Below are 26922 nucleotides of genomic sequence, written 5' to 3' on the forward strand. Positions count from 1 at the left end.
TGAGTCTGTGACTCTACAGTTCTATCTCCACTGTCCTTTTTCTAGTACTCTTGAACTTTCATAGGAATATTCAAACCTGTCTTTCCATGTCCAGTCTTACCACCTCTGCAAGGAGGGTAAAGATAACATGAAAAATACAATGACCATGAGAGCCATGAAAACTTTTTTTGATATCCTTACACAGCTTCTCTTAGCGTTTAAGACAAACTGCAAACTTCCTAGACAAGACAGCATTACAGAACCCTTGTAGTGTGAGCCTTACTTATTTCATCACATCAACTCTCCTTCTTACAAAGTGTACCAGCTCGAACTCTGTTCCATCTACTACCCATGCACCCCTGCCTGTAGTGCACTGCTTTGCACATATTAAAAACAGAAAAAATTGGTAGATGAAGAATCAATGGATATATATGTAAACTCAATGTTTTTTAAACCATAGTTGTTGTTTTTTTTCATGGCAGAGATGAACCATCCCTCCCAGAGCATCATTTCTTCTATCTCTAGAAAATGCCCTTACTCTTAAAAATTTCGTGAATAACTGAATGTATCTGAATTAGACTGAACAGACTTCATTAGTTCAATTCCTCTCTTTCAGTGAGTCATGGGATATGCTCAAATACAGTTCAAACTGATTATTAGTTACATGAAAAGTGATTTTTTTTGCTTCTGGTGGCCAAGCTGAGAAGGAAAAAAAACTCTGGTCCCTCTGTAATAAGCAAAAGAGAGCCCTATATTTGAAATGAGGCCCATCATTCGGCCTCCCTGACCTCACTCTTTATCTCTGGCCTCTTAGGTTTGAGGCCTGAAATGATCTGGCTGCCGAGAAAGATGTAAGGCTGTGAGTTAATTTATAAGATCGTAGACAGCTAGAGAGTTGGTTTAATTGAAAGATATAATTACCAGGTGTTGAAGGCGAAGGGGTTCATTAATTTCACAGACACTCTGTTGACTGAACTGTCCTCATTTTAATTTTTCACGACACATCAAGGAGGGGGACACCTGTGGGTCATGAGCACAGACCAATTCTGAGCTTGCAGGCACTTAAAACTCCACCCCAGGGGCAAGCAATCTTTCAGAAGTAGAAGGCCAAGTTGTTTTCTTCTGTTTAAAACTCCTCTTTCTAAAATTCTGAAAAGATCCTCCATTGCCCCCTTGGGCTCTGCAAAACTCATCATAACCTGGCTTTTGTTTACTTCTCCTGCCTCAGTTTTCAGTATACTCCCCGATCCCTGTGCTGGCTGCATCAGATATCTCAAATGGATAATAATACAAATATAACTATTGTTATTAGAATCATTTTACATTGTTACTACTGCTATTAATATTTACTACACACGTGTTGTGTACAAATCACTGCTTAAGCATTCATTTCCATTAGTTCATGAGGTCCTCCTGATGACCCATGGCAGATACTGTTCCCATTTTACAGACAGGAGGGAGCCTGGGAGCCATACAATTACTTGCCCAAATCAAGGAGCTTGATCAAAGCAAGATCTGGGTTATACAACAAGTCTGTCTGACTTCAAAATCTATCTTTTAAATATAGATTTTTTTTTGTTAAATCCTATTGTCTCCCTCCTTCACTTGTGTGTTCTTTGAGGGTGAATACTATGTCTGGGTAACTGCTGTATCCCCAACAAATAGCAGGGTGCTGTGCATTTAGAAGGCTGTTGGGAAATCTAATGAATGAAGAAATGGACAAATGAACTTTTTTATTCCCACTCAATGATACAGGCAGTGACATCTAGAAAGGAAAGGTTGGTTGTGCCCAGGTGGAGATGAATATGACAGCACCTCCTGAAGAAAGTGGCTCTAAGGTCCAGGTTCCTTACCTTGAAGTCCTCAGAGATGCCCAGGGAGTCTTATTTGAGGAAAATCTGAGCAACAGGATGGAAAGTGGCCTGCACATCATTTTACTTCTCTTGACTGTACAAAACAGGTGTTCTCCACTCTGATAATATACTTTTGAAACATAGACATACCAGTATCTGTAAGATATGAGATCATCTCATATGCATGGAATTGTGAGGCCTTTTTTTTCACACTGACTACAGTCTAGAAGACTAAGAATAAAGGTAATAGGCAATAGTAGAAATGAAAATAATAATAACACCAGGGCGCCTGAGTGGCTCAGTTAAGCGTCTAACTCTTGGTTTGGGCTCAGGTCATGATCTCAGGGTTCATGGGATTGAGCCCTGCATCAGCCTCTGTGCTGACAGGGTGGAGGCTGCCTGGGTTTCTCTCTCTCCCTCCCTACTCTTCCCCTGCTCACATGTGCGTGTTCTCTCAAAATAATGAGTACAAATTTTTTAAAAAAGCAAATAATAACAGCAATTAATTATTAAATATTTACTATATGTCTGGTGCTATCCAAACATTACTTCTGGTACCTCACAACAATACTATGAAGTACGAATTAATATCTCCATTCGACAGAGAAATAAACCAAGAACTAAGTTTCCCAGGGTTAATTGTTAACTGAAAGAGGAGGGATTCCATTAAGATCTTTCTAACTGCAAAACCCTTCCATATTTTTTTAATAAATATATCACTATTTCAGCATCTTAATTTTTAAATATATTTTTAAGTATGGCTGTTGGCTAAAGGTGTATTTGACATAGAGCATGAAAGTGTATAGTCAAAATAGGGAGCTATTTTAATGGGAAAAAAAACCTGACCTTGAATTTGAATATCCTTGATATTACTGGCCCAAATTAGCCACATACCCCAGACCACAGTAGACTCTGACAGTTCAATTAACTATATATTGGGGAAAATAGCATTGATTAAGTAGGAATCTTAGGAAGTGGTTAATTACATTTCCTGGATAACTTAAGACATTTTGTGCTTCAGCCCATCTTAATGAAAATCTAAATATATCAGACCCTTTGCAGAGAACAGATCACATGGCATTTATTTCTGTGTCCTTGAAGCTTACTTAATCAGGCTTTGTGAAACATACATACTGTCTTCTTCAGTGTTTCTGCAATTATTGTAGTGCTTAGTAATGATTTCTTAGTAATGATTTCTGATTCTGGAGAAAAGATTGTTTCCTGATATTTGCAATAAGGCTATGCTATGACATCAGAACACTTGAAACTCTATATCACATCAGAGAATCTGTATTTAATGACTGGAAATTCATAGATCTTCAGTTTCATTCTTCTGAGTCTCATAGATGTCTTCTTTAGAACTTTGTGGGTTTTGTTTTGTTTTAATTATTCTAACCCTAGATTACGTCAGGTAAAAATTTCTAATCCCTGGATTTGATTTTAAAAATAGATTCTAGGGGTGCCTGGATGGCTTAGTTGGTTGAGCATCTGACTTTGGCTCAGGTCATGATTCGTGAGTTCAAGCCCATCAGGCTCTGTGCTGTCAGTGCAGAGCCTGCTTTGGATCCTCTGTCTCCATCTCTCTCTGCCCCTCCCCCACTCATGTGTGGTCTCTCTCTCTCTCTCTCAAAAAGAAAATAAATAAATAGAGTGATTGATTCTAGTTATTTATATACTTATTCTATGTATTGATTTCTTGTTGCTGTTTTTATTTTTACTTTCAACTGTGCAACACATGTATAGAGCACGTGTATTCCTATGGTTATAACCCAAATACCTGACATCCCACCAGTAGGTATGTACAAATGTGGCAACATTGATACTGGGGCCTAGATCCCAATTATTCTGAGTCTTGCTGTATGCCTCCAGATCCTCCATCACCAGGGTGGTGATTTTTTTGCATGGGTTTAGGAGAAAGTCTACTTATTCTCCATCTTCTTCAATGTGTCTTCTTGCTGTCCCTGCACTTTGGTACACTGTGGCCTATCAGGGTAAAGGAACTGTCCATAATTCAGAATTCATCAGATGGGCTTCAGAGCAGAGTTGCTTTATCCCAGAGTCTTACAAGTTTTGCTTGAGCTCCATTCCCTCTGTTTTCCACCCTTTCCTTAAGATCTTAAATCTAATACCTTCACAAGGTGGAAAGAATATATGTCATTTCTATTGTCCCATCTCCCAGAAGCTTTTGGGGTGGGACTGGGTGGGGAGAAACCATGTACAACAAATCCCTCCTTGTTCATGTAGCCTTTGTCACTACTTCTCCAGGTACAGATGATGAGACAATTTGGGGTAGCATGATATTTGTTAGGAATTAACGCCTATAAAAGAGAGTAGAAGCAGAATTGGGCGGAAGAAAAAGATGAGCTGCAATACAGGTTCAACAAAGCCTCTATCAGCATGGTAGAAAGCTCTAGAGTAAGCACTGGACATGAGAGTTCAACATTGAGCTGAAATGGTCAGGCCTTTACACCCCTAACTGAGCCAGTCATAGGTGAACTGACTTCAGAAGGGTATGACTTCAGTGAGATGGTTCTCTGCAGTTTAAGCCAACTCTGAAGAAGATAAAGTTGGAAGATGTTTTCTGAGAACTCTTCCTACAACATGGCAGCCACTCCTTTCTTGCAGGAGGATCTGGACTTTGTCTATCATGGCTTCCAAGCAAAATGACTTCATACAGCTCTTTAATGGAAATCAATACAAGGGTATTTACAAGGGTATATACAAGGGAAATAAATACAAGGGATAATGTCTAACTCTTCTCCCAGAAGCATTTGAGCCCTTGCACCCCCTAGGAGCTTTTGCCCTTATATTGGATTTAAGTATGCAAAAATTTGAACATGTGTCTGTGAAGAACATGAAGCATGTACAGCATTCTTAATATGTACATCAAGTGAAAGGTCTCAGTCCTTCTCACTGATCACCCTGGAAATGTGAATGTTCCTGCTCCACCCAGACACAGGGTGGAGCCAGAAAGGAATTGCCACTTACCAAGCTTGAGTTAGATGCACAGAGATCAAGATCAGAATTTAAGAAGATACAAAATAAGAGAGAAAAGTTGGGAGCTCAAATGGTCAGAGCCAGATTGCAAAATCAAGGCCATAGACACCTATGATTAGACTCATTCCAAGATGGAGATTCATTACTTAACATAAGGCCGGAAAAGTAAATTTTGACAGGAAAAAGATAACCTGGAATCCTTTGGCATTGATCTTGACTTTCTACTAACATTGTCATTAGTAATGTTGATATCGTTTTTTTTTTTAATTTTTTTTTTAACATTTATTTATTTTTGAGACAGAGAGAGACACAGCATGAACGGGGGAGGGGCAGAGAGGGGGAGACACAGAATCGGAAGCAGGCTCCAGGCTCTGAGCCATCAGCCCAGAGCCCGACGCGGGGCTCGAACTCGCAGACCGCGAGATCGTGACCTGAGCTGAAGTCGGACGCTTAACCGACTGAGCCACCCAGGCGCCCCTGTTGATATCATTTTTTAAAACATTTTTGGGAATATATTATGTATAAGACACTGTATTGAATCTGCATATTATCATATTAATCCTTAAAGTAAACCTATGATTTCGGAGTTATCTTGTCTATTGTAAAAATGCAGAAATTGATTCTTGTTCATATTAAGAATTTGCCCTAACTCAATAGTTAGTAAATGGTGAGACCTCTCTTCTCAGCCTTGTTCTACTGTACCCAGAGGATAGAATGAAGACCAATAATTGTGAGTCACGGAGAACAAATTTGGGTTAAATACAAGAAACATTATAATGATAAGGATTGTCCAAATACAGAATTGGCTGCCTTGGTGGAGATCTCTCCATTACTGGAAGGGTTCCAGCAAAGACTAGGTGGCCATCTGTCATGCTCATTGCAGAGGCAAATCTGACTGGCTAGGAGGTTGAACTTAATGATTTTGCAATGCTTTTTCCAATCCTGAGGCTCTAATTTTAAATCCCTGGTAACTCCTGCAATTTCCATTCCAATTCTGTTTCTGAGTCTTTATACAGCTGACTTGCTTCTCCAATATTTAGACTTTCTCTTGATTTAGAGTGAACATTTCCAGTTAAGAATGGAATTTGGATAATTTATACTTTAATATAATTCTTATTGGAAAAAGATAGATGCTCAACTATATACTGTGCCAGCATAACCAAGATAAAGCTAGGCTATTCTAGGGCTTGCCTCAGCACAGTGTCACATTTAGAAGAAACTCTAATTTCATATGAACAAATATTTGAAAATTGAATAGGCTATTTAAATCTTTAATAAAGTTTCTTTTAAAAAAAATAGATGCCAAGCATAATACTCAGAGAAAAAGAAACTCCTTAAAAGTAATTTTTCTCAATGTATTTTTCTTATACTTAAGCAAGTAGCAACCGGCCCTAAATATTTCCTCTTTTCAAAAGCCCCAATCTCCTCAAAATCTAACCCATGTTTGATTTATCATTTTATCTTAAGGATATGTCTCTGCCCTTTCTTTTTTAAAACAAGTGTTCTCTCCTTTGTCTTCAGTTCTTCAATTTACCCATTAATATTACACATCACTTTCTTAGAGGGCAAGAGAAGGGAGCCTTGAATACTCATGTTTTATAATAAAACTTCAGTGAATTCTTTAAGAACCTCCTGAAAGAAGGGAACATGTTTTTTTGCACCACCCATTGGTCCTTCTCATCCGTAGCCTGAACCCCTTCCTCTCTTACAGGATCCAGTGGGATCTTCTAAGAGCTGAGCACTGACTGTACCCATTAAAGTTATGTCCAACAAACCTAGGTATGAGTAACTTAGACAAGTCCAGAGTAGCAACCATGTTGTTTTTCAGGTTCAGTCACCTCCCAATCCTGGTTGTATTTCTCCTAAGAAGGAAGGAAGATGAAATGTTTATCCAGTTTGTTGCCTCACAGCTACTTGATGCTTCTCTTAATCTTCAGTTCATCTCTGACATTTTCCCTTCCACTCGTGGGTCCACAGTATGCCAGGTAACATTTTCCATTTTCCATTCCACATTCTCATTGTGGAGATGATTTAGGAGACGCAGCCTCTGGCTATCTCTGAAGCATCAGCTGATAGAGTTGAAACCACTCATCTCTGCCAACCTGGGTCACATTTTGGGGTACCCAAATTTAGGAGTCTATAGTATCTCTCGATTCTCATGCCTTACCTAGAGTTTCAGTCTGAGTTCTGCTATTTGATTTCTTTCCAGGGAGACATCATGCTCACTCTTTTCTTTTCCCCTTTCCCCCCAACCTTCCTCTAATTAGCTTTGCTAACAGCAAGAATTCAGACGTCTCATATAGGTGGTGAAATCTGAAATAGTTTTGTAACTCTTGGCTATAAATTGCTACTGCACTGACCTGATCTAGGAGTTTCTGATCCTCCAAGCTACCTTCTACCCACTTACTGCCCAATTATCAGCTGTGGAAGTCCCTCCAGTCTGGAAGAAAATGCAACTCATAAGTCCCTTTCCTGCCCATATACAGCTATCAACTAGACACAAACATTCCAGCTTCTCTTCACTTTTTCTAGGAGATTCAGGCAGCCCATACCAAAATAGATTGCATAGAGTGCATAAATAAATTCTAATCCTGGACCCTGTAGTCTTACTTAATTGCCAGTATTTCTCCTCCTTCCTCTACCTCTTGGTTCACTGCAAGTTTTGCCCACAACTTAATATTTCCTTTGTTTGTTTTTTCTTCTCACATTGCTATTATAGTTACCTGTGCACATTGTCAAGTTTCTTGGAGTAAAAGAAGATTCATGCATTTTTTTGTATAAAGATCATAACTTTCAAAACATCACATAATTAAAGATTGATACTGACACAGGGCATCAGGTCTTTCTGTTTAACATCTGAAGTCACATGTTGCTTTTGGCCCTATCAAAGACACAGTTTATAATTCACAGAGCCCACTTTGAAATTATGAAATTCTTGATGAATTGTTTTTAATTTGAATGAGTCACATAGTGTTAAATATTATGCATAAAGTGAGACATTGATATTTTATATGATGTAATTTCTAATTTGCAGAATCCAAATTCACATAAAGTGTTATCACACTGTAGCCTGTAATATCAGTTCCAAAGGTATTTGATGGAATACCCCAGAGCTGGAGCTTAATTCTCAGGAATTTTGTCTTAAAAATTTGGCCTAGGACAAAGCCTTGAATCAGTCCATTATGCCTGCCAGTGACCACCTGTCCGTTTTGAGAAAGGTCTATAATTCTTTAAGATATTGAATTTCTATAGAAGCCAGGTTAAAACAATAAATATATCTAGCCTAAAATTCACTGTGGTAGCCGTGGAAATTCATGGCTCCTGCTGTGGGGAACCTGGTTGACAGATGGCCCCAGTTACTGACCTACCGGATCTGTCACCTCTGAGACCATACTTGCAGTGGGATGCTCCCAGCCAATGACTGAGCACAATGAAGGTACTAATGCCAGTTCATTCCTGTGAGGATTCAAGACTCTTCTGAGGAGTGATTTTGACCCATCTTAAAGCCTTTTGGAACAAATACAGTCTGAGGCTGCTATTATCCAATCCTCCTTCCTTCCTGTCCTTCTTCCCTGGAGTCAGAGCTGCATCCCAGTCTGAAGGTTCTCCCTGTCTTCTCCTGCTTGCTCCCCATTATCCTTCAATGGGCATTTCTCCACCAATAAATGTGTTGTACATCTAATCCTGTCTTTGCATCCACTGCTCCACAATAATCTTTAATCAATTTAATGAACATCTACTTTTATATGGCCAAATATATTGCCTAAATACCACAATTCTGACCTCACAATTGATACCTCACAGTAGTGTCCGTGGTATCTCTCTGGCAATGAGGAGGCATTTCTAGGACCATTGTTGCTCATGTTGGATCAATATCTATTCCATGTGTCATAGGTCCGTTTATTTGGCAGCCGTGAAGAAAATGCTCTCTGTGTTAAGTTGGAGGGTGATAATTTTAAATTACTTGAATCTGGGGGCTCCTGGCTGGCTCAGTCGGTTAAGCATCTGACTTCAGCTCAGGTCATGATCTCACGGTTGGTGGGTTCAAGCCCCACATTGGGCTCTGTGCTGACAGCTGAGAGCCTGGAGCCTGCTTCAGATTCTGTGTCTCCCTCTCTCTCTCTCTCTCTGCCCTCCCCCTCTCATGCTCTGTCTCTCAAAAATAAATAGACATTAAAATTTTTTTTCAGTGATTTGAATCTGAACATTGCACTTTTTATCCCAAACCCCTTTCAGAATAAAACCAAATAACGTTTAGGGGCATCTGGGTAGCTCAGTCGGTTAAGCTCCAACTTAGGCTCAGGTCTTGATCTCATGGTTTGTGGGTTTGAGCCCTGCATCAGGCTCTGTGCTGACAGCTCAGGAGCCTGTTTTGGATTCTGTGTCTCCCTCTCTCTCTGCCCTCAGCTAATCACATTATGTCTGTCTCTCTCTGTCAAAAATAATTAAACATTACAAAAAATCTTTAAAAAATAATGTTTAGCTACTCCATTTTGGCATAATATGTTGCATTTGTAAGGAACTCTGGTCTGACATCCAAGAAATTTGAAAAGAAATTTACATCTTATTTTGTAGTTTCTTGTAATTGTTCAAACAGGGAGTCAATTTTTAAAATACAACAAAATTTCTTGAAATTCAGTTCTTTAACTTTTCCAACAGCTTGGAATACCCCCATCTCCAGATTTGTTAAAATTCTTCTTTCATAGTTGCCCAACCTACAATGGCTCATATTGTTCTCAATCTCTGCTCACACCTTTCTATATTCTTCCTTGTTCCCAAGAGCGGCCCTGTCCTTTCCAGTGTACATAAAGCTAACATTTTGGTTCTCCATCTCACCCTTCATTCATTGCTTCTTTCACTTTGAAAACAGAAAATGAGGAAGAATGTCAGCATTCTGCATAAACAATTGTCTTCGTTCCTGTTACTCCCTCATACAAGTATACAATTATTCCAAATCCAGGTGCTTTAACTATAGCATCTTCTCACACTCCAGCAGACTTTAGGCTCTCTGCTAACTTCTGGGTCCTTCCAAGTAAGGGTCTCATGAAAGTAGCCCAAACATTAGCAATTCAGCACCCTTCACAATGAAAAATCCCTTCATCTGAGAGAATTTAGGAGGCGGCAGAATCCCTGGCCTTGTGGCTAATTCAGCAGTGATCTCTCATTCACACTACTGAGGTCTGGCAGCTCAGTTGGAGGTTGGCTAAGGCTCGAAGAGAAAGAAGTACATCCCTGCAGGCTGGTCACGGTCCTCCTCCTGTCAACACTTCCTGCTGCACACCCCATAATCAATCCTGGCCACCACTGCCCGCTTGCTACTGCTTGGCCTGAATTGGTATTCTTTCTGCCTTACCAGTCTGCACTTAGATTTATGATTTATTTAGAATTGGATTACATCAAGGCTCAAGGCCAAGGCTCCATAATCCGTCACCGTCTCCACCGTGGCCAAACACAAACATTTGTTTTAGCTGCATCAGCATCCCTAAACCCTGTTCGAAGGATACCCATTGTTAATCGCTATAGCAACCGCATCTCCTTGTGTGTGTGTGTGTGTGTGTGTGTGTGTGTGTGTGTGTGTGTGTGTGTTTCATTGCCTCCCTCCTTCCCTGTTCCAAATAAAAGCATTGACTCCATCAGGTGATAGATATTCATAATTTAACAGAATGGTGGCAAGTCTAAGTTATGCTGTTGAAATACATCACAGGCAGAGTTGCTTTGCTATTTGTTTTTGTGCTGAATAGCAGCAAGTGTTTTAAGTTATGGGTTTCACACACACATAAGGAAAAGAGAGGAGGTGTATGTAATTGTCACCAATATTGATGATGGCTTCTTGCCCACCAAGTAGTCTCGAGAAGCAAAATGAGGGTGCTGCTCCCCTAACCAGCACTAATGTTTTTATACTTTATTATTGTTTGTTAATAATAGTGAGAAAAAACCCATATTTGATATTTCAGTAGCTCATCACAGTTAACAGAGGGCAAACCTCATCCAAAGTCATCCAGACTTTCAAGTGTTTTGTTAAGGGTATTTATACTTAGTTTTGTGAATGAGGAAATGTAAGTGTAGAGGAGTGAAATAGTAAGCCTATACTCCAGTTTCTAAGTCACAAACAGAGAACTGAGGGCAGATCTTCAGATTTCAAGCTGAAAGTACCTTCTGTTAAACCATCATTGCCTCCTTAACAGAGGAGACATCTATGTGGACTAACATATCAATTTTAAATTGATGTACAGGAGCACCTGAGTGACTCAGTCGGTTAACTTTCCAACTTGGCTCAAGTCATGATCTCATGGTTCTTGAGTTCAAGACCCGCATTGGGCTCTGTGCTGACAGCTTGGAGCCAGGAGCCTGCTTTAGATTCTCCATCTCCCTCTCTCTCTCTCTGCCCCTGCCCTGATCATGCTTTGTCTTTCTCCCTCCCTCCCTCCCTCTCGCTCTCGCTCTCTCCCTCCCTCCCTCTCTCAATAATATTTTTTAAAAATTTTAAAAAATTGATGTACATAAGGGCATCAAGAGTATATCTTGATGAAATATATCTCTGTGAAACTGTACAGAAATGGAAGAACAGTGGGTTAAGTGACCCTTTTGAGGATCTGGGGCATGATTACGTATTGGAGAAATAAATCAAACAGCAAATGATATAAAAAATGAAATGGATTGAGGAGACCTAGCTTTTAGTCAAGTTCAGCCATTAACTCTCTGAGAGTCATTTTTCCTCTCTGAGAGTTTCTTTGTGTGTGAATTTTGGGAATTGAAAGAGATTATTTTTAAGTTGATAAACTTGTAATATTCTCAGATTCTATCTTAAGTGCACGCTGTATGCTTATCCTTGAGCTTGACACCCTAAGCTTGTATCCTCCGTAATCTTATAAATAATGTTCACAAGACCCAGACATATAACACCAAACAAAGGGATGTAAAATTGTATCTAAATGTTATGTTTTAAGATTCAGATATAAATGATGTAGTTGGCCAAAGAAAAGTTATTCAAGGAGGGTTTGCGTGATCAAGGAAGATGATCATGGTAGGTCTTCTCTATGGTAGAAGAGAAATCTGAGCTACATGATGAAGGGCAGGAGGAATTTGATAGGCTGGGAAAATGGAAGTCCACACTGAGAGGGGAAGATGAAGTACATGAAATCCCAGTTAAGGGCATGAACCACAGCATCTCCATTCAGCTACGAGTGTTGACTTTCCTGTACCACAGCTTTCTGCTTGGTTGTGAACCTTGGAAGTTGGACCAAAAGTAGGTGCAAAAGGGACTGAAATGATTATTCCCCATTTATTCAAAACCAACCTTCAAAAATTTTTACAGAGAGAGGTGTTAAAGGAGGGGGAAAAAGAATAGAAAATGACAAAATATAAAAGATCACAGTAGAATTAGTATTGAAAGGTAAATATAATTCTATCCAATCCAATCAACTAACTACAGAAGGGGAAAGGAAGCCTAAAAATTGAAGTGACTCTTCCAATGGCATACAATGACCACAAGCACCATGACCTGTATACACTCTATATCCTCATTCTGGTGCTCTTGGGCTCTATGGAAGCAGTGAATGGGAAACCAAAGAGAAAGACAGAAAAGAGTGACTAAGAGGGAAAAAAAGGGTGAGGGAAGAAGGACCAGAAAAATATGCTAGTAGGATTCCGTAAAGATGTGTGTGCTCACTCAGGTGTGGGAGGACTTGTTCAAAGCTGCCCCCAAATGGTAGGCATTTGGAATGCTGTTCATGCCCATCCCTCATTGCCTTGAGCACTTCTTTGAGTGTCTTGATGGCTGACGAATGTGAGAGGTCACCAAAAGTTAGAGCTTTAGTTGGTCTATCTGCTTTTATCTGCATTGGATCCCCATTTTGGACTACAGACATTTGAATCAGAATAAAGCTGGCTTTCAATGAGTGACAATCTAGATGAGTGGTTCTGAACTGAATCACATTAAGAGATATAAAAAGTACCCAGGTCCTCACCTACTTGAAAAGATTCTCATTTAATTGAGCAGAGTAGGAATTAAGATTTCATAGGGTTTTTTTCATCTATTTACCCAGATTAAAAAATGAACTTCATAGTAATCTTAATCAGAACCAATATCTGATTATGCCCCCCCCCCCACACACACACACAAAATCTGATTATCCCAGACAGTTGCATCTGGAACATGAGCCAGCAGCTCATGGATGAGTAGACATGAGGGTCAGAGTTAGGGAAGATCACTGATGATTCACTCCTACACTGGAGCATTAACTATTTTAGGGAACTGTGTATCTGCATTTTGTAAAACCCTTCCCCATCAGTATTTAAGGCCTTTCCAGAGATGAGGGGTCTCTTAAGAAAAGACCATAAGAAATTAATATCAAAGCCTCTGGAATACATCACCAAAGGAGACAGAATTCTTATTTGAAAGGACTATGGGGGTCACTCATAATCTGTTCATTATCTGAATTGGGAACTATGTACCCCACTGAAGGTCACTTACCCCTTGTACTGATTTGTTTGAACTAAAGAAATAAGATTGACTTAAGGAGGAAGTGGAGGTTCTTCAACTGGCCATACCCTTAATTTCTCCAGGTTGGCTTTGTACTTGCAGAGCAGTGCTGACATTTCTAGGGCCCAGATCCTGGGCCTGAATTGTACCTGCCTTCTAATAAGAATGGACATGGGAAAAGAGAAAGACTTTTATCTCAGAGATGGGGTGAAACAGAGGCCTTGAGGTCAGTGGGATTCCCCTTCCTATATTTTAAGCCCAGAATGTCAGCACCTTGATAAGAGCAATAAATGAATGACGCCTCATGAACTCTGGAGTGATGAATCTTGACCTCTCTTCTGGGGACCTCTGATCTCAGTCAGCCTCACTCTACCTGAGGGAAAGCTGCACAGAAGCTCTCTTCCCATATACTGAATGGGATTACCAACAGACTAAGGAGAGTTATGACTGTGCTTGAGGACACTCTGAAGGCAAATCATACCAGCCCCTGCCACAGCACCTGTGGGGACTCCCACTGAAAAATACTTGTGATATTGGAAAAATTGATGATTACTATAATGAACCATTTGTATCTACAATTTGCAAACATTTTGCTGAGATATACACACTAACTTGAAAACAATGAAAGCTTTTACTGTTAATGTGTATTAGTATGAGTTGAACTAGAGAGTTGTAGATATAATATACATTTATGCAGTTGCATTATTATATGTGTACATAAATATATGCATGGTATAAGTTGAACTAAGGAGTTGAACAAAATGCTTTCAAAGCACTGATTAGAGGGCAATCTATTCTTACAAGGCCGTGGTAGTGGGATTTAAGACATTTTAAAGAGTCTGTGATTTCTGAATCAGATTTTGAAGTTGAGGGATTTGGCTGGGTTGAGAATATTGGGGAGAACCTCCTTCCTGGAGGAGAGTTTGGGAACACAGACTCAAGAGTTTCTGGATCATCCAACTCTCTGGGAGGGCGTTGCCTGGTAGGACTTTGGTTTTGTAGGACTTGAGGACACAGATGGGACAGCATAAGCCAAACTAGTCACATCATTTCCTAGCCTACAATGCCTTCAAGATTCTAGTCCATACTTCTCTGTCTAGACTCATGCCTCATTTCCTACACCATCTCCTTATGTTAGCTACTCCTGGTCCCCTGCTTTGAGTTTTAACAGAAATTCCTCTGCTCAGTCTTCATCTTGTTAAAGGCTGCTTATCCTTGAGATTTCTATTGGAAATATCACTTTTTTAAAAGTGACATTCATCAGTCTCCAGACCAATGCAAATTTTACTCCTACTGATGAGGGTTTTTTTGGGTGGCAGTGGGGTGCGCAGGGTCCGGCGCCAACAACCAAGAAAGAATTCTTGAAGAGGTCTTTGGTGCAAAAAGGTGATTTCATTGAAGCAGAGGGACAGGACCTGTGAGCAGCAAGAGCTGACCCAGGACTATGAGGAGAGACTGGTTTTATACTTTGGAGTTGGGGGAGGTAAAGTCCAGGGGAAATTTCCAGTGAGATTTTCATATGCTAAAGAAGACTTACAGGATAGTGGAGGCCTAGCTATTGTCAAGCTAAGGTTGTTTTTCCATCTAGCAAAGCATTAGCATTAAGACAGTAGGAAGTTCCTGGAGAAACATTTTACTCTGCCAGCAGATATTTGTCAATGGGCTGCAGGGATGAGGAAATTTAGTTTTATCTGCCATTTCCTTCTGCCTTTGTTTCCCACATCACTATGGAGGGGTGATGGAGACTTAGGTCCTGCAGAACTATGATCTCTATCAGTTAACCATTTGTTTTTCCCCTTTCCTTTGTTCTTGGGCAGCCAGGAGTGCCAGAGGAATATCACACATATCCCACCTGAGGTGGGCTTATGCCCACCCTGTCAGCTTGCCTTTTGCTCCCTCAGCATTACGTCCTCTTTTGCAACATTCATCATCCATAAGTTTACTTTTTCAGTGTTTCTATCCCCATTAGACCTCAAAATAGACTATCTTATTTACCAGCGTGCCCTTGTGACCTACTATTGTCCTTAGCATCTAGTAGGTTTTCAAAAAAAAAAAACTTGTTAAAAGAGAATAAGGCCAGATTGTAAAGGACCATGAATGCCAGGGTCAGAACCTTATCCTTCAGGTAACAGGGATCCACTGTAGATTTTTTTAAAACCAGGGAGAAGCACTATCAAAGCTGAGCTACTGAGAGCTCTCTTTAGGTGATGTTGAAATTGGCAGGAGCTGAGGCTTTCAGCATGGAGACTCCCTGACTGCATATCTTAAGAAGCCATGTTAGCCAGACCAGAATCCTATATTGTTATTGCTGTTTTTACTGAAGAAAATGATTCTTCTCCAGCCTCCCTCCCCTATCATAATCCCAACTGATGAAAAGCACAGCCAATCACATGTGGTAGTAGGGATGAAGGAGGAAAAGGAAAAACCCTTTCTTCAATTGCTTCCCAAATCTCCCCAGTGCTTTGATTTGCTTTCAGAGAACCCTTTAGCTCAACAAACAATTGCAAACTACCCAGTTGCAAGGTAAAATGAAAAGCCCACAGGCATTAATTATATATAGAGATATTTAAAAAGAAGCTACTGCTTAATTATTGTTTGCAAATCTCAGTATTTAAATTGACTTATTTGCAAATGTCTGTTTAGAAATTGACTTTGTAATTATAAAGTCAGTGCAGGGATGTCTCAGGCCCTGGAGGAGTCTCTAACGAGGAATGATAATGTAACAGCCAGAGTGAGACATCCTGAGCTGCATTTTAATAACTAGAGGTGGTTGGCAGGGGGTTGAGATGCTTAAAGGAAAATCCCTAAACTGGTAAATAAAGGGGCCAGGGTCTCCGTCTCTGGCAACAGATCACTGGAGGATACAGGAGGGGACAGTCAGGGGGAATAGAATTCTAAAAACCTGGCAAGGGTGGGGGTTGGAGCTCAGGAAGAATGGAAGGTGTGCTGTGTTCTACATGAGAATGGGTCCTCCTTTGGAACCAGCCATGGAAGTTTCAAGAGGTCCCCTCCATGAACCATGCCCTTCCCAATTGCTCAAATCCAAGTATTGGCTTTATGAATTGAATTGCATTTCCCTAAAATACACATGCTGATTTTCAAACTTCAGTACCTAAGCTTGTAAACTTATTTATAAATAGTCACTTTACACATTGTTAGTTGAGATGTGGTCATGCTGGAGAAGAATGGGCCTTAATCTAATATAACTGGCATCCTTGTAAAAAGGGGAAATTTGGGCAAAGGCTATACACACAGGGAGAATGCATATGAAGGTGAAGACGGAGACTGCAATGATGCTTCTATAAGCCAAGGGATGCCAAAGGTTGCCAGGAAGCTACCAGAACCAGGGGAGAGGCAGAGAGCAGATTCTCCCTTGTAGCCCTCAGAAGGAATCAATCCTGCTGACACCTTAACCTCAGATTTCTAGCTTCCAGATCAGGAAGGCAATAAATTTCTGTTGCTTAAACCACCCATTTTGTGGTACTTTGTTACGGCAGCTCTAGGAAACTAATATAACTGGTATGTGCAATTCTCAACAACATTGCAAAACTCTACTATGGAATTGGAGATGGACCAACCTGGAGGTAACCAGAAATTCTCTCAAAACACTAGAATATTAGACATTGAGGGACCATGACCTTAAAACCATTTAGATGATCAGTTGTTCTCAAACATGGTTATGTTTTGGAATCACCACGGGAGTTTCAAAAACAGTGATACCTGTATCATATCTCAGTGATCCTGGTTTAATTAATCTTGGATGCCTCCTGGGGATTAGTTTTCCAAATGCACCTAAGGAGAATCTGGTTTGCAGCCAAGGTTGAAAACCAGTCTTGAAAATTTTACATCATCTTCTTCATTTAAGAGGTGAGGAAAGTAAGTGTCAGACAGGTGAAGGAATAATTGCCCAGGTAATAATGCTAATGACTGGAAGAGGTGAGAAGCAGCCCAGACAACTTGACTTTCAGTTCACTGTTCTCATGGGCATCACTGCATCCTTTTGGCTCCAGATACAGTAAGTACTGATTTCCCAGGCATCCTCTAGTACTAGGCAAATGGGAATCTTGGCCTTTGGTATTTAAGGAAGAGTGTCAACCTCTACATGGGCACAGTGAGTTTACAAGATCATTTCATAAATTCCACATTCTATTGCTTCACAGCAACTCTATGATATTAAGTAGGGCAGTTATGTTCTACCTTTTTAAGAAGAGAATGACTAAGCACAGAGAAATGAGATAGTACCCTAAACCATCCCATTGGTTAAAAGCAGAACCAGCATTTAAACTCAAGCCTTTCAAAACTATTCAGGCATCCATCACTTGCCATTGAGAATGAAGTTAAACTGTCTTGATTCAATTTTAGTTTAAAATCTTTCTAAAAACACCCTCTTTTACTCCCCTACCTTCAAGGAAGAATTTGTGAACATAAATATACTGGGTTCAATTCAAATTAATGTCCATTTTTTTCCCAAAGAGATAAAAATCTTGCATGAACTCTGAGCCTTCATTTCAAATGATTTCTCAAGACTCAGAGTAATGGTGGAGAGTCTTTCCATCACAATGTTAGAGGAGTACTCAAAGAAGTGTAATGCTGCCATTTTACTAAAGGTACATTTAGTACCCTGCTATAAGCTGATCATCCTGGTTCTTAATCTCAGTCACCTCAGTCACAAAGGTATCTAACTAGAGCTACTTGACCCCTATCTGTGATTCTAATTGTGCTCTTGTTACGGAACCAGGCTGGAACACTGGCGGAAAAACCAAGCAGCACTTGGAGATTTTGGTGGATCGGAGATTTATATAACACTGGTGGGCTTAGAGGAGACCGTTTCTCCAAAGATCTGAGTGCCGAATGCAAGTGGGGAGGGTAATTTATAGTCGTCAGCTTCCATATCTGTGGGGGGTTTTCCAGCGCGCAGCAAACAAAGGAAGAAGAACATGGAGGAGGGGTCTCTAAGCTACAGACCAGAGTTTGTTTTAGCCCCATGGGCCATCTTTGGCATGCTTTATTCACTTCTCCAACATTCCCCCCTTTGATGCCTTTTAAAAAACCTTTTAGTAGGTATCACCTTTCGGTTTTACAGGTTGGTACTCTCAGAAGGCTAAGATACGTGCAGTAGTTTGGCGAGCAATAGCGTTTTCAATAAAATGTACCACGGCACTCAGCATGCAGAGGCCAATGGATACAAGTAAAATTATGGAGAGGGCCCCACCAGGGCAGGAAGCCAGGATGCCCAATCTGTGAGATCCCATCCTTTCCATTGATTGATACTTCCCTGTTGTCTATGTTGAATTCTTTCCTTGAGTTCCTTAACCTTAGTTGTAACCATTCCTGACTGGTTTACAAAATAGCAACATTCTTCCCCCAGAAAGATGCAAGTCGCTCCTTTTTCTGAAGTGAGGAGGTCAAGGGCTTGCCTATTTTGGAGGGTCACTGCTGCCAGAAAGTTTATTTGGTTTTATAAAGTTACCAGAGAATCTGCCACCCGTTCCATGTCTTCATTTATCTCTTGAGATAGTCTATGGTATAGTTCTACGGATAAACCTATGCCCCCTATTCCGTTTCCTATTCCTGTCGCAATTTCTGTTTCTATCAGAACAGGTAACAGGGCTGCCCGTTTAGCCAGGGACTTGGGGCTAAAAGGCTGTTAGGAACTGATCGTCAGTGTATACGGATCTCTCTGGGGTTAGGAAGACAGAATAACGTATCTGAGTCAGTTGGCCTCTAAGCATTGGTAGGCTGAATTAGAACACAGATAGAACACCCCAGGGGTTGAACATAGGGTTATATTCCTCTTTAAGGTTCTATTTCTTCCGCATAGAGAGGTACCGTTCATACCTTCAGGGACCATACAAATTAGATTATCGGCATTTGTGAGACAGACCCCAGTGGCCAGGGGTCCAATTAAGACAGAGGTGTTGGTTTTGAGACTTTCAGGAGCTTCCCAGGTCAAAGGGATGGGAGTGGCTAAGTAAGCCCTCCAGTTGAAGGACAAGCACATCCAGCAGGTTTGGGTGTGATTATCTATTTTAGGGAGGACTTGTAGAGTAGTATTGGCCCATCGCCGAAGTGGGGAATTGGTAAGCATCTGATTGAGGCCTGAAATGTTCAAACCTTGGTAGGCTGTCGGGGGAGTGGTCGCCTTTATGGCTTATATTACCCTATCCTGGGTACCCTCTATAACTTTTTGAAGGGCCCTGTCTTGTACCCCTCCCCCATCCGACATCCCCCATTGAGGAAGGTAAGTGTAGCAAGCTCGCTTCCCTCTCTGGAGGCCCTTGTTGTGACTTGGGTTCCTGACATTTTGGGTTAGTCCCTGGGGCACCGGGTGGGTGACTGACAGAGAGTGGGTGTTTTTTCCTTGTAGCAATCTTTGTGAAGGGAGGTGAAAGCACTGAATGCCCTTAACGCCCTTATTGTCATACAACAATCCTGAGGGCAAAGTGGGTAAGCGGCAATTGTGAGGGTGAGAGAGGTTATCATAATATACAGGCAGTACTTAATAATCCTCCCATCCAGAGGAGGTATGTGAGACCCAGAATGCATCTTTTGTCCCATGTCCAGCTTGTTGGTGCAGTCTCTGTCAACCCAGCAGTAAAAAAGTAAGATCAGGGCTATGACACTAGTAAGGGGCAAGGGCTGGCAGAGTTGTATCCAAACCCCTGGGCTAGGTTCATGCATTGATTCCTCCAGCTTCTGCTGTGCTCAGGCCAGCCAGCTTCCGGGGTGTGGCTGGAGCAGGGCTGGAGGTTTCGGGCCAGTTTTCCTTTTTTCCTTTTGAGGGTCAGTTTAAGCAGTTTGACTGGATTTGGATCACTTTGCCAGGTTGTGGTTTCTTCTGAGTTGTCCTTCTTAACTCTGGAGGGATGGACCCGTGGGGTGATACCTAAAACTTTAAGGGCTGTAGGAGTTGTTAGAATAACAGTATGAGGCCCAGTCCACAGTGGTTTAAGAGGTTCCCTCTTCCAACCTTTGACCCACGCAGAGTCTCCTGGCTGAAAGGGGTGAACGGGGGTCCCTAAGGAAATTGGGGCCCTCTCTGTGGTGTATCTCTGTAACTTAGGACCCAAGGTCTGGAGCTGGTCTCTTATTCCCTTGTCTCCAATCTGGTGTAGGTCTCCTGGGAGTTTTCCTAAACATGGGGGGTGGGGGGTCCGCCTATATAATAACTCAAAAGGGGAGAATCCTAGTGCCCCAGGCATGCATCGGGCACACAGGAGGGCCAGTGGTAGTAAATCTAGCCATGGGAGATTAGTCTCTTGGTGGAACTTAGCCAGGGTTTCCTTGAGGGTGTGATTCATCCACTCTATTATCCTGAGCTCTGGGATGAGTAAGCAGTGTGCAGTTTCCAGGTAATGTTGAGGGACTTTGTTAGGGTTTGTATAATGTCTGCCACAAATGCAGGCCTGTTATCACCGTGTATGGTTAAGGGTAGACCAAACTGAGGCATAATCTCCCATAGAAGAGCTTTGGCCACCTCGCGTCTTCATTCCATTCTGGTTGGGAATGTGTCGACCCATCCTGAATACGTGCAGCTTAGTACAAGGAGGTACCTGAACCCTTTATTTGGTTGTATGTCGGTAAAGTCCACCTCTGAGTCTTCAAAAGGGGTAACCCCCCCAGGCAGGGGCCGTGGGGCAGACCCAGCATTGTTTGGCACACGTTACACGTTGTTCACTGATAGGTCAGCATAATGCCAGCGGCTGGCTGATATAGTAGTTCTTTTTGAGGAGGGCCTCTAGTGCAGTTTTCCCTAGGTGCGTGAGTTGGTAATGTTCCTTCACTAGGTGTTTTCCCATGGATGACAGGACAAAGATGTATCCATTTGACATGACCCACCATCCCTCTTTGCTTAGCGTGCCCCCTTCTGTCGAGGCCCAACTTCTTTCTTCGTCTGTGTACAGGGGCAGGGAGGCTTCCCTCTGGGGCGCTAGAGTCATAGTGTAGGTAGGAGCTTCGCCTGGGTCACCACAGGCGGCTGCTCTGGCTGTTTTGTCGGCCAGGTGATTTCCTTGGGTTATGGGCTCATCTCCTTTCTGATGTCCCTTACAGTGTAGGATAGCTACCTCGTCTGGCAGCCATACGGCCTCAAGAAGCTTTAGTATTTGTTCCTTGTTTTTGATAGTTTTCTTTGCAGCAGTAAGGAGGCCTCTTTCTTTATAGATGGCCCCGTGTACATGCACAATAGGGAAGGCATACTGGGAACCAGTGTAGATGTTAACTCGTTTACCTTTGCTAAGGATGAGGGCTCGGGTTAAGGCGTACAGTTCACCTCATTGTGCTGACCATCCTTCCGGCAAGGCCTTGGCTTCCAGAACCTTGGTGGTTGTGGTTACCGCATATCCTGCTCTTCGGCTTCCCTCTTATAAATAGCTGCTCCCATCGCTAAACAGGGTAATCTCTGGGCTTATCATAGCCTGGTGTTGGAGGTCCAGGCAGCTGGTGTAGACTTCATCCACTACTTCGGAACAGTCATGGTCGGGTTCTCCCTCCTCCGTGGGAAGGAAGGTGGCCAGGTTTAGTGTTCTTACTGTTTCAAGAGTGACCCTTGGGTTTTCATAGAGAAGGCCTTGGTATTGTGTCAGCCGAGAATTGGAGAGGAAATGATGTCCTTGGGTGCTCATGAGGGACATCACTGCGTGTGGGACCTAAACATTAAGTGTTTGTCCCAGTATGAGTTTGTCTGCCTCCTTGATGAGCAGGACTGTGGCTGCCAGCACTCTGAGGCATGGTGGCCATCCTGCAGCCACAGGATCAAGTTTTTTTTGACAGGTAGGCTACTGGCCGTTGCCAAGGCCCCATGCTCTGAGTGAGCACTCCAAGGACTATTTTGTCCTTTTCATGTACGAAGAGGTTAAAGGGCCTTTCTATGTCAGGAAAACCCAGGGCTGGGGCTCATCCCAGAGCCAACTTTATTTCTGTGAAAGCGGCCCTTGCCTTGTCAGTTCATGCGAGGGGCTCCCGGTCTGGCCCTCCCAACAGGTCATAGAGGGGCCCCACTATGGCTGAGAATCTGGGAATCCAAATGCGACAGAACACTGCGGCCCCTAAAAATTCACGCAAGCCTCGTTTTGTTTGGAGCTATGGCAGTGTGGTGATAACTTTCTTCCTTTCTGGTCCTAGTTCTCTTTTTCCTTTTGTGAGGAGGAAGCCTACGTATTGGACCTGCTGCTGACAAATCTGTGCCTTTTCCCAAGAGGCCCAGTACCCCGAGAGGGATAGGAGCTGCAGGAGGGCCTTGGCACCTTTCATACAGTCTTCTTGGGTGTCGCTGGCAGGGAGGAGGTCGTCTACATATTGGAGAAGGACACAGCCTGTGGTTTCCCTCAGAAAGTCGGCGAGGCCTGCAGCTAGTGCTTCCCCAAAAAGAGTGGGCGAGTTCTTGAAGCCTTGCGGAAGTCGTGTCCAGGTCAGCTGCATCTGGCACCCCTTAACGGGCTCAGTCCATTCAAAGGCAAACAATGGTTGACTTTGAGGAGCCAGGGGAGGCAGAAGAAAGCATCCTTTAGGTCGAGGCCTGTAAACCAGATGGCTGACCGCGGAATTTGGCTGAGGAGAGTATACGGGTTCAGAACCACTGGGTATAAGTAAACAGTCACATTGTTAATGGCCCTCAAATCCTGTCCTGGTTGGTATCCTCCTCCTGGCTTCTTGACTGGTAAGAGCAGGGTATTCCAAGCTGATTGGCACTCAATTAGAATACCTGCTTCTCTGAGCTTGGTCAGGTACTCTTGTATACTCATTCTAGCCTCAAGTGGAAGGGGTACTGCCTTTGTCTCTGTGGTTGGACTCCAGGGATCATGTCAGCGATGATGGGGGCCCAATTCCAAGCTAGTCCAGGTGGGTTATCTTCAGCCCATACAGAGGGGAATGTAAGCCTGAACTCTGAGGGGCTACAAGGTAGGGCCCAGGTGCAGAATAGTCTCCATTCTTCTTCCCTTGTCAGGGTAATCACCAAGACCAGGGTTTCCTTCTGCCTTGGGTTTAATTGGAGGCTAGTGTGTCCAGTGGGTTCAAAAGTTATCTGGGCCCCAAGCTTGGAGAGCAGATCCCGGCCCAGAAGAGGAATCGGGCAGTCAGGTAAGTAAAGGAATTCATGCCAGACTTTGTGACTCCCAAGTTCACATTGTCGAGCTTGACACAAAGGCTGCTGCATTGCCCGTGTCCCAGTAGCCCCAAGTATGGTTGCTGTCTTTTGGCTTAAGTGTGCCACCGGAGAAGTAACAACAGATTATTCAGCCCCAGTGTCAACCATAAAAGTTATTGTTTGGCCTCCTACCTTCATTTTGACCGTGGGCTCATGGGGGCCAAGAGAGAAAGAGCCTGGTCCCCCTCAGTCCGATTCTATCCCGGCCAGAACAACGAGGTTCTCGCCTCGAGGTTCCTCCCGATATCGGCTGGGTTTTAGGGCCCCTTCCAATTCAGACACTTCATTCTTCCAGTGTCCTTTCTCTTTGCAGTATGCACATTGGTCCCTTGCTAAGGGGGCTCTGGGCTTCTCCCCTTTTGGTGATTGGGATCTTCTCATCTTTGCAGTGTCCATTTCTTTTAGTGCTGCTGTGAGAAGGGTGGCCTTCTTTTTTAGTCTTCTCTCCGCTTCTCTTTCAGCTGCGACTTCTCTGTTCATGAAAACTTTATTGGCGACCTCTATCAGCTGAGTGACATTCATCCCGGCAAAGCCCTCCAACTTCTGGAGTTTTCTTCTGATATCTGGGGCAGCCTGTGCCACAAAAGAGGTATTTACCATTTGTTGACTTTCTGGTGCCTTGGGGTCAAATGGGGTATATACACGGTATGCGTCACATAATCTTTCACGGTAGTCTCCAGGAGACTCCCCAGGGTGCTGTGTGACTGATGATTTTTAGTCATGTTCATGGGCTTTTTGGCTCCAGCTTGGACTCCCTGAAGGAGGACTTCCTGGTATCGTCAGATGTGAGCCTTTTCTTCTTCTGTGGTGAAATCCCATGGTAGGCATTCTTCAGGCGCAGCAGCTTGAGCCCAGACAGTAGGGTCATTGATCCCCGGAGGTGCGTGATCTTCTAGGTACTGTTGTGTTTCTCTCATTATTCTTCTTCTTTCTTCTGTATTAAACAGAGTACAGAGTAACTGTTGACAATCTTCCCAAGTTGGTCGGTGGGTCTGGAAGAGGGACTCCATCAAGTCAACCGTTGCTTGTAGCTTTTTAGAGTATGATGGAGTGTTGTGTTTCTAATTGAGGAGGTCGGTTGTAGAAAAAGGTTGATAATACATCATGGAACAGCTGGGCTGGACTGTTCCATCCTCATTCTGCTTTTCAGGTTCTCTTGTCTCTCTTCCAGGCATTTGGAGAGCATTAGGTGTGGGTCTGGGGCGCAGTCTGGCTGCTGGCCCCTGTGGGGAAGGGTTCTTCAGGTCCGAGAGGGGTGGGGAGATGAATAGCACCGACTGCAACCACAGCAGAGGAACAGACTGGGGAGGAGTTTTGAGCTCAGGGGGAGGAGAAGGGAGCTTGATGGGTCATAAGGAGGTGGAAAGACAGTATCTTCCTCTGCATCTCCTTTAAATATTACAGGAACGGTGCATTGCTTCTTTGGCTCCCTGGGTAAGCCTCCGGATAAAGTGGCTAAAACTTTTGCCTGGCTCTGTTTGCTAAGGATGAGTCACACCCAAGGTGGGGGTTTCAGGCAATTTCAAGCCAGGAGTTGATGTGTGGAAATTGATCAGGGTGGCCTGGGTTCCCAGTGATTGTTAGCCACACCCACTGCACTATTTGAGCATCTAATGTCCCTTCTGTGGGCCATCCTACATTGAATATGGGCCATTCTAGTTCACAAAAGGTCCTTAACTTCCTGGGTATCATTTTCACCCCATTATTGCCTGAAAATCCCTTTTTAAATTTTTTGAGCATGACCTCTAAAATTGTAGGCTTACTCTGTTTTGATCCTATTATTAATTTCTTTCTCGTGTTCGATGGCACAAAGACAGACAAAGGGAGGGTATCCCCTCGGATGAGAGGACCAATCACATACTCCACTGGTCGCGTTCTGAGGGAAACTTTAGTTGAGGTTTAGCCGTATTGGACTCAGCTTCGTGACTTGCCATTGGAATCTGATCTGATACCGCCCTAGACCTTAAACTCTCACCATGACACAGGAGAGCCCATTCAGACTCTGTAGACTTTTGGGGACCTTACGGGTGCCCGTCCGTGGAGCCACAAACTCGAACTCTACTGGCAAGCCTGGCTGAGCCACACATTCACACACACACACACACACACACACACACACACACACACACACCAGAGTCTATTACATTCCCCAAAATTTTCTACCTGTGAGACCATTAAGGCCTCCGGGGATTTATCAGGTCCCCCTTCCACCCTTTTGGGTGGGTCTGACTTCTTTGGGGCCCCGGCCTTCCCGGTTCTGATGTCAGGTCTAGGTCCTCACCTACCAGGTCTCTTTGAGTCAGGCAGGAGCAAAGAGTGGGGCCAACCAGAGGCAACTGAGAAGGAGACTCCTGAAATTCAGGCAGGGTGTGGACCTTCTCCCTTGTGATCCCTTGGTCCATCACCACCTCGCCGTTCTCCCAAACCGGTGGCAACAATGGGCCAGTGTGGTTGGGTTTCCCAGTCAGGGAACCAAGTGTGTTACAGAACCAGGCTGGAATGCTGGCAGAAAAACCAAGCAGGACTCGGAGATCTTGGTGGATTGGAGATTTATTTAACACTGGTGGGCTCAGAGGAAACTGTTTCTCCAAAGATCTGAGCGCCAAATGGAAGCACGGAGGGTAATTTATAGTTGTCAGCTTCCATATCTGTGGGGGTTTTCGCGTGTGCAGCAAACAAAGGAAGAAGAACATGAAGGAGGGGTCTCCAAGCCAGAGACCAGAGTTTGTTTTAGCCCCATGGGCCATCTTTGGCATACTTTATTCACTTCTCCAACACTCTAAGCCTAATCTTGATAGTGGAGAGAATTGAGGCTTTGTACTTATGCAGGTATAGATCCATTGTCCAAGACCTGGCTCCTGTGTTAATTAATTATGGAACTGTGAGGAATCAAGTAATTTGAGCTTTAAATTCTCAACTAGATAATGGAAAGAGTAATGCCTATTCCAAATATTCTGATGCATAAATTGAGTTCATGTAAATAATATTCTTTATATATACATACTTACATATACATATACATATGTATGTATATATATATATATATATATATATATATATATATATATATATGGAGAGGCTTCAACAAAGTCAGTTTGAATCCTTTTCCCAAGATGAGAAGCTAAAAACAATGGGTAGAAGATAGTCATGGTGGGTCCTGCTTTGCACCATTACATGAATTGGCCATATTCCCAAGCCCTAGTAAGCTATCCTGGATTCAGTTTCTTTGCGTTAGATCCATACTGCTCATTAATCCTTCCAGTGGCTTAAATTTTGCCATAATCCAGCTCTTAGCTCATACTATTCCATTTCCCCTCTGAAACATCACCTATCTTATTTAATGTTCTTCCTGCTTTCTGTGATACCTTCTGTTTCCTCATAATAGATGCCCCTGGTCATAACAATCTGACTAGGCTTAAATTTTTATTTCCCAAAGAAAAAGAATATGAATGGGGGGACATTGA

General features: G+C 42.8%; 1 long non-coding RNA gene across 1 annotated transcript in view; it reads left to right on the forward strand.

The window, feature by feature from the left end:
• Nucleotides 1–26922, forward strand: part of LOC128312125 (uncharacterized) — a 262101-nt gene that overhangs the window by 128324 nt on the left and 106855 nt on the right. The window contains exon 3 of the long non-coding RNA XR_008291015.1: nt 23920–24047. This is a non-coding gene — a long non-coding RNA (uncharacterized LOC128312125). The remainder of the gene's footprint in view (nt 1–23919; nt 24048–26922) is intronic.

Source organism: Acinonyx jubatus, chromosome D4, assembly GCF_027475565.1.
Source record: "Acinonyx jubatus isolate Ajub_Pintada_27869175 chromosome D4, VMU_Ajub_asm_v1.0, whole genome shotgun sequence".
Taxonomy (NCBI): Eukaryota; Metazoa; Chordata; class Mammalia; order Carnivora; family Felidae; genus Acinonyx; species Acinonyx jubatus.